Source organism: Ictidomys tridecemlineatus, chromosome 7 (assembly GCF_052094955.1).
Source record: "Ictidomys tridecemlineatus isolate mIctTri1 chromosome 7, mIctTri1.hap1, whole genome shotgun sequence".
In the NCBI taxonomy this organism is placed as follows: domain Eukaryota; kingdom Metazoa; phylum Chordata; class Mammalia; order Rodentia; family Sciuridae; genus Ictidomys; species Ictidomys tridecemlineatus.
Window position 1 is genome coordinate 195009947 of NC_135483.1, and position 8307 is coordinate 195018253.

At 49.3% G+C, this 8307-nt stretch overlaps 2 long non-coding RNA genes across 2 annotated transcripts; one reads left to right on the forward strand and one right to left on the reverse strand.

Moving 5' to 3' along the window:
* Positions 1-1182: 1182 nt before the first annotated feature.
* On the reverse strand, positions 1183-3181 carry LOC144365685 (uncharacterized). Its single transcript, XR_013424436.1, has 2 exons — positions 2463-3181; positions 1183-2117 (listed from the first exon to the last, which is right to left on the reverse strand). It is a non-coding gene; the product is annotated as an uncharacterized LOC144365685 (long non-coding RNA).
* Positions 3182-3389: 208 nt separating this feature from the next.
* On the forward strand, positions 3390-7999 carry LOC144365686 (uncharacterized). Its single transcript, XR_013424438.1, has 2 exons — positions 3390-5820; positions 6276-7999. It is a non-coding gene; the product is annotated as an uncharacterized LOC144365686 (long non-coding RNA).
* Positions 8000-8307: the final 308 nt, after the last annotated feature.

The following is an 8307-nucleotide window of genomic DNA, read 5'->3' on the forward strand; positions in this document are numbered from 1 at the left end:
TAGTATCTGACTCTTAGGTTTGTTGTTAGCTATAAGTTGGCATTATGTTTCCTTTATTAATTTAATTAAATTCCCAGGTGTAGAATTCTGGAAAATGCCTTTTTTGTGCATTTATTGCTATGATCACATGAATTTTTCTATCTAGCCTGTCAACATGATGGATTACATTACTTAATTATGAATATTGAACCAACCTTGCATTCCTGAGTGGATGCCTTTAGGTCTTGGTGTATTCATCATTTTTATGTATTGTAAGAGTTGGTTTTCTTAATTGTTAAGAATTTTTGCTTATGAGAGATTTTGTATGTACTCTTCTCTTTGTTATAACATGTTCGTGTGGCTTTGACTTTAAGGTAATGCCAGCCACCAAAAGATTGAAAGTGTTCTCTCTTCCTCTTTTCCCTGGAAGAGTTCGTAGAAAATTGGTGTTATTTCTTCCTTAAATGGTTGATGGAATTCATCAATGAAATCACCTGGTCTGACACTTCCCTTTTTAAAAGATTATTAATTGTTGATTGTATAGGGCTACTTCGTTTACCTGTTTCTTCATGAGTGAGTATTAGTAATTTATGCTTTTTAAGAAATTGGTCTATTTCATGTAAGTTAATAAATTTATGAGTATCAAGTTTTTCATAGTATTTCCTTTCAATGTTTTTGGGATAAGCAAGGACTCCATTCCTGATACTGGTAATTTATGTGTTTTCTCTTGACTAGAGATTTATCAAGGTTTTGATTTTTTTCAGAGGACCAGCTTTTGGTTTCCTTGACTTTATCTCTTCTTTTTTTAATTTAAATTTCATCAATTTCTGCTTAAATCTGTGTTACTTCTGTTGTCTGATTTCTTTAGGCTGAATTTTCTCATCTTTCTTTGAATTCCCAGGGTGGAAGCCAAGATGACTGATTTCTGGTCATCTTTGTCAGCATGAGCATTGGATGCTGTGTGTCTGCCTGTTAGCATGGCCTCCCTGTGTCCCACAACATGCTAACATGCTGATATTCATAATGGACATGGAAGCAAGGAATCTTTGGCCATATTTAGTGTCTCCAAAAATAATTTTTTTAAAAAATTGAAATTTATTTAATTTTATAACTAGATAAATTCAATCATTGGTGATTAAAAATAGACTTTGAGTTTTAAATATCTCTAGTTGTGTGATAACTCACATAAAATTCTCACTGGAGTTCATGTTATGAGGTTTTATTGAAAATTAAAATGTGATAGCCACCTAGAAACAGAGGGAAAGAGAACAATACCCTTATCCATTTTCAAGTAAGCTTCACTTATAAAACACTACCTCGAGAATTATAATTCCACTGAGCTTCCAACTACAGTGTTGAAATCAAATGAGACACAATTCAAAAGTACTTTAGAAAAGAGTTGAAATTTACTGTATCTGGGTTAATAGATGATATTGTTAAACAATGATAACAAAACTATCTAGAGATCAAATAAGATGGAAGCAGTTTACTAATAAGGTCCATATTTACATACATCCAGTTATGAAATGCTATCCTAAAGTGATAATCTTACAAAGGCTCCAATTAAGGTGTACAACAACATAAATAACATCAGTAAAACCAAAAAGTAAAAATGTCAAAATTATTTTCAGAGGAAGATAAATAATTTTCTTGCTGTGTTTAAGGATGATTTTAATGTCCTTATTAATATCAGTAAAGATATTGTAATTACATTACCTACAAATAAAATAAAATGAAGTTAATATATGTGATCACATTTATTATCACTTTTTAATAAGTTATAAAATATTAGGAATAATGAAATCCCATTAGATTTTCATTTGGGTCAATAAAAACTAACAGCAATAAGAAAGACTAGAAGAAAAAAATCCAACTTATTTTGGTGGAGAGAAAAGTGTCTTGCTGTGACTTGGAATTCAGAAGGGGTCTCACTGGCAGGTGGGTCATGGGGGTCAGCTCTGGCTGTGTGGACAGCTCCTGTGTAGAGGCCTGGTTCTGCTCACGGGGACCTCAGCAGGTAGCCTTGGTGGGGAGACTCCCAGGCAGCAGCTTCCACGCTTTCTGGAATCAGAAAACAGAGTGCCCTTCCCAGGGGCTGTCCTCTCCAGGAGCCTTGGGTCCTCTGATGTCTGCCAGGGCTACAAGGAAAGGAGGTGCCAGGTCAGAGACACCTCCATGCAGCAGGAGGGTTGGATCACAGTGGCCCAAATGGCACCTGGATCCAGGACAGACAGGTGCAGCCACTGCACTGGGCGGGGGGCCCTCGGTGGAGACTCTCACTCTTGGGCCTCATCCTGGAAGGGGGAAACTGTCTGTCCTGGGCCCTCAGCCCTGGAGCCTCGTCCCTCGACCCTAGTCCCTCACCCACCCAGTGCTCCTGGTCCACATCTGGCCATTCTGATGGGACTCTGCCCTGTGGCTCACATGCAACGTCAGGGAACGAGGACATTTTGAAAACCTTTGGCTGCTTCTCCGTGTTGTACCTCAGTGTGCAGGCTCTTCCTTAAGCCGTGCAGGGGCTCCAGCAAGAGAGCCCTCCTGGTGTGGACTCGAGTGGCCTTTTAGACAGACGGGACCCTTCCGGGACCTCAGAAGAGACTTTGTCTTGTGGTCCACAGTGTCTGGCTCTGTGCCTGTGGCCCACTTCTCCTTGCTGGGGAGGGTTGTCCTCTGCCTTCCCAGGGTGGCGTTGCTCCTGGGAGCATGAAGGGCACCCATCTCACCTGCAGCTGATCCTCCTTCAGGAGATTTTACGTTGGTTGTAGCTCAGCTGTTCTTAGAACCCTTTGCTTAGTCTCCCGTGAGGTCCGTTTACAATGAATTTTCTAGACCAACCCAGAACTCCCACCCCCACCACGTGGCCTTCTCCGCCCCCTCCTCTGTGGCCAGCACATGCTCACTCCCTGGCCCTGCCGGGCGTCTGAAGTCTCTCTGCCTGAGAGCATGTGTCCTGCTGCCTCTGCCCCTTCAGCCTCTGCTGCGAAGTCTTTGAGGCATGTGAGGGGTTTAGGATTTTATCCAAGAGGCAACAGAAAGTCATAAAGAGCCAGGAGGAGACATGACCTGATTGCACAGGAATTTACAGAGATCATTATAGAGATCATCTCCCACAGAGAGTGCAGAGGGTAAGAACAGGAGTGTCACCAAGCCTGAGAGGACAGTGGGGGCCTGGACTAGAGGAGAGTGGAGGATGCGTCCAGGAGACTGGCTGCTGGGGGCTGCTCAGTAAGGAAGGCCTAGAGTGCAGGCCAGGGACGAAGCCTGGGGAGTGGGGGACAAAAGTCCAGAGTGCCCCCCTTTCTACCAGTGCTCTAAACTGTGACCTGTGACCCGCAGGGGAGGGGGACACACCAGTGGGGAAGGAAAGCAGGGCCTGAGCCTGAACCAGTGCCCAAGGCGGCCGGTTCAGTTGCAGCCGTGGGGCTCTTGCTGAGGGGCAGGTTTTTGTCACCCCCGCCCCCCCAGGTGACCCAGGATGCAAGCTGCCCGGAGGTGCGGTGGCTGGGAAGGCAGGCAGCACATAGCTCCAGTTTTTAGCCTGTTCCTCAGAGTCCTTCTCAATGTGAGAAGAGAAGGGGACACTAGCTGAACACTGTCCCCGAGGCCCCCTGAGACGTGTGCCTCTCTCCTTATATGGTGGGCATTTCGGTTGGACTGAGGCAAAAGCACCCTGTCCTCTGGTCCAAGGGTCACCACCTTTTCCCTGGGGCCGTGCTGTGCTCCTGCGGGAGATTCCACGCCGTCCCCTGGCTGCTGTAAGTCCAAGCCTGCCAAAGAGGCCGCAGGCACAGGCACCAGGCAGGCCTGACCTCTGCCCCATGGCTAGCTGGCCTGCTGCAGGGCCATCATCTCCATGATGTGCGGATCCCCAGGTTATGGTCGGCCTCCATTGAAGGACACTCCAGCCTTGAGCACCTCCCAGACGCAGCTCCGTGGCGCTCGCCCAACGCCATTACCTGGAGAAGCATCTGTTTCTGTAAGTTTCTGTCTTCAGTTTCACTCAGAGAGCTTTTCTAACCTAATTACGTGTGTCAACTCCAAGGCTATAATCACTGCTCCCCGGTTACCCTTGGTAAACAGTCACTTTCAGATGGCTTTATGGGCTGCCTTGGGGAGTCTCTGGGTCGCAGCAGATGTGGCTGGTGACAGCGAGGTGGGGCTGAGCTGGGCAGCCTGCTGACCTCTGTGGCGCACGTCAGCCGTGATGGAGCCTTGGCAGGACCTTGCCGTCCTGGCTCTGGCACAGACTCACGCACTAAGCTGCGGATAACGGCGGACGTGTCTAGCAAATTACAGTGACCTGAATGTCTTCCAAGACGTGAGGATCCGGTGAGTTTGCTGCAGAGTGAGCCCAGCAATCGGCTCTGAAGTCACTTCATCTCCCACGGCCCGCCCCTCACCACCCGGCCCAGAGCCCAGGGTTAAGTGAACAGATTAAAAGCTAAACCAGTCCAGTTAGCATCAAGATAAAACCACGCACACTGACTCCTTGGAAATGCTGGGTGGACATTATTTTCTTTCTTTTCCCACTCTCTTTCCAGCTGTTTCTCATCTGGAATAAGCACGAGGTACACAGGAGTGACAGGGGCTTCAGGTTGATTTGGATGTTTATGTTAGGTTACTGATGTGTTGTATTAGTGATCATTCCCTGGCCTTGCTAGGTTATGACTGAGTTTCTTTCATGTTTATTAAACCATTTCTCTCCCTGATGGCCGGTCCTGGCTTTCCCGTTGGCTCTCTTTGCCCGGGAGAATTCTAGTGCACACATTGTGGACCTATGACCATGATTTCCTCAAAGTGATCACTTTTGAAATGCTAAGGAAGCAGTGACCCTAACATTTCAAGCCAAGCTACAAAGCTACTTCATGTCTGTTCTTCATGTCACTAAAGATAGATCTGAAATTAAGAACCATCTCATGAAGGCGGGTAAAGTAGAATTAGTTATTTTCTGGGAAATGTTATCAATATTAAAAAAACAAACAACTTCCTGGGTAAAAGTAACCCTGATAGATAGTGAAGATTGGCTTCACTGTATGGGACAGGCCACTCTCTGGTTGAGGAAAGTTGAAGAAATATAACCCCCTTCCCTCACTCAGGGAGATGCAGACTGCACCATCTGAGACGGGGTACAGTGTGGATTCTGGAGGGCTCACAGTTGAGGGCACTCAAGCTTCCTGCATGTCTTTACCATTACTCTTGCTCTTATTTAAAACAAAACAAAACAAAAAAGCTAACTCAAGTTTACTACACCCTCCCTTTGCTTTTTACAGAGCCAGCTTGTCTGGTTCTGTTGCCAAAAATGTTTTTAGCTCCTCGGCCTTTATGAAACCAGAGTAAATAAGGTATGACGGAGCAGAGGGGAGGTGCCCAGGAGGTGCCCAGACACAGTGCTGTGCCAGAGCGGCCTGTGCCTGTGTGTGAGAGTTGGCTGGTTGGCTCCCTGCTGGGAGCTTGAAACTGCCCTTCCCCTTCGGTGGCAGCATTGACACCACGGGATTAGTAGGTGCAACACAACAGGCTCCCCACCCCAAGCACCCCACACTGCCCCGGCCAGAGCGCAGTGCTGTCCAGATGCAGAGCCCTGATCCAGCCTCATGGTTCAGAGGGCAAAATGGGTCACTTCTGAGAAAATGCTTAGGAAAACGGGACTTGGAGGGGCTGGCACCTGCTAACTGCCTGTCCTTCTCTTCACTTTCACTTCTGTTGAGTTCTGGAACCAGAGAAGCTTCTCTGCTCCAAGTCCCTGGTGTGCACTCAGCACATTTCTGGGCGCCCTGAAGAGCTGCAGGTGCAGAAAGTGCTTGGCATCTCGTCCTGCTGCCCACCCTCTGCAGCCCCCAGGTGAGGCCCCAGGTAGGACAGAGGGAGGAATAGCAACAGAGCAGGAACTCATCTCAGAGCTCCCAGCTGATCTCACCCACCCAAAGGCATCATGCTAAAATGATGTTTTCCAGGGGCCTCTGGTGGGCAGCGAGGGGGCTGACTGGCTCCTTGAGCTTATGTCCACTCCGGGCTCCAAGAATGTGATTCCACCAAGCATCGGGCATGGGTGGAGTGGCCTTTCCTCCTGTGGACTTCTGAGTCAACTGCAGACCAGAAACATGCTTGGAGATCTCCAGCCAGGCTTTACCCCAGGTCCCCAGTCCACCCACAGTGACCCCATAAGGGGGAGTCAGGCAGGCTCCAGATTTTGAGAGCTCATTAGTGTCACTCAGCCAGACATTTGTTTGAAGGTGTCTGAGCACCAACTATTCTATTTCATTTAAACATTAGCTTTCCCCCTGTCTTCTCACCAGCTGCAATTATAGGAAACCATCGTCTGCAGGTGGAAAGAACGGTTGTGAAGTTCACCTACTAAGCCTCCTGCTATGAACATTCTTGGCCAAGTAAGGGACTCCACAAGGAATCACCCGGTACCCCTTCCCTGCAGCCGGCTCACTGGGCTCCTCCAACGCAGGGAGCATCTTCGCAATCTCATCTCCACCCTCCTGGCCCTTGAGGATTGTTTGACTGCTCAAAGAGGGCTTTCAAAATAACCAGTCTTTTCCATTATTCAACTAGTCCTCTGCTCTGAGTGGTCTCACGCTCTGCATCCAGCATACGTTTTTGGAAACACTGGGACATTCACAGAATCGTGGCAGTTAGAACTTGCAGTTAGAGGGGACCTGATCAAACCTTCCAGCCTGGGAGGTGCTCAGGCAGAGGAGACTTTGCTTCCCTAGGGACGGGGACAGTGTTTGGAGACCTTGGTCACTACTGGGCACAGGGGTGCATCTGCATCTCGTGGGTAGAAGTCGGGCTGTGGGGAAGCATGCTATGGTGGGAAAGGATGAGTGGTCGGAAGGAAACCCAGGTGGAGCAGCGGCTGGAGGGGAGGCAGTGGCTGGCTGCAGGATTCAAGGAGTGAGCTTTGAACTACTGCTCAGCAGGTGACCACAGTGAATTACAATGTCCAGGCCAAAGGAACTAAGAGTCCATTTCAACTGCATCCCCACTGACAGGGACCCTGAGGTGACAGCTATGTTAATGAGCGTGACTTAATGACTGGCAAGGCAGGGCTGTGCACCCGCAAACGCCGCAGCCAGTCCTGGTTCGTCAGTGACAAGTAATACTCATAATCAGATACCACAGAGTAAACCCACACCTCTCGTCAGTGATTTCTGTCTGATTACATGTTGAAGTGACAATATTTGAACACACTGAACTACATACAGTATATGGTCAGAATTCAAAGCAAAACCCCGAGGCTGCCTCTGTGAACTTGGTTTGCCTTGGTCCCCAGCCTCCTGCTCTTGGGCAGTTGAGTTTTTGGCCTCAGTGAAATTCCCGCTGGGCTGGGGGGCTGGGGTGGAGGGGGATGGACAGAGAGGACAGCTCCCTGGCTCTCCTACCAGCGGCTGGGCCTTGGGGTCCTGCTGGGGTTGGGCCATCTCAGCCGGACCTCTGAAGGCCCTCAGACGGGAGAGGAAGGGGCCGCTGAGCGGGAGCCTGGACGCCTGTGGGGAGGAGTGCGTGGATGGCTCCCCAGGATCTCCAGATTGCTCGGCAACCAAAACACCCCGCATCCTGCGCTGGCTGCCAGAGGGGCTGGGGCGTCTCCTGGGGCGCCCTTGACAGGTTGCCCAGACCGCAGCCCTAATCACACGGCACGTGGCTGACGTCCTCGCAGGCCGCTCGACTCCAGCCTCTCCAGGCTGGAAACACCGGAGTCATCTCTGTCTGGAGGACAGGCCTTCCTTCCTTTCACCCCCACACTCGCTCCTCAGCAGACACCCTGTCGGGCCAGAGGCTGCAGCGGCCAGAGGGCTGCCAGTCTGCCCAGGGGCATCCCCGGCTGAATGCCAGTGCACCCAGGGCGAGGCTCGGCATGCTTGCCCGAGGGGGTGGGACTCTGGAATTTTGGCACAATCAGGGCTGTCGCTGTAATAATAATGTTCTACATTAATGACGTTTCTTTCATCCAGATGGCGTCTTAAGCACCCTACAAGCTTTATTAGGTAATTATAGCAAGTTATAACGATTTAATTTGTCTATTGTTAAGCATAGTTGCTGGTTGAATCACGGGGGTTTGACCACACACAGAAAAAGGTACGGTATTGATGGGGGGGCGGGGCGGAAGCTGCCCAGGCCAGGTCTGAGTTGGAAGGTGTTTTGGCCACAGCCCAGTGCCTGCTGACCAACGAGTGAGCGACAGCCACGGGAATGTGGTGGCACAACAGAGGCTGGGGAGGCATATTGTATGTTCATTAGTAAACAAACCAAAACAGAAAACCTCTGAAAAGCCTCATGGGATCCCAATTTCCACGTGGCCCAAAGTGCCTGACACAG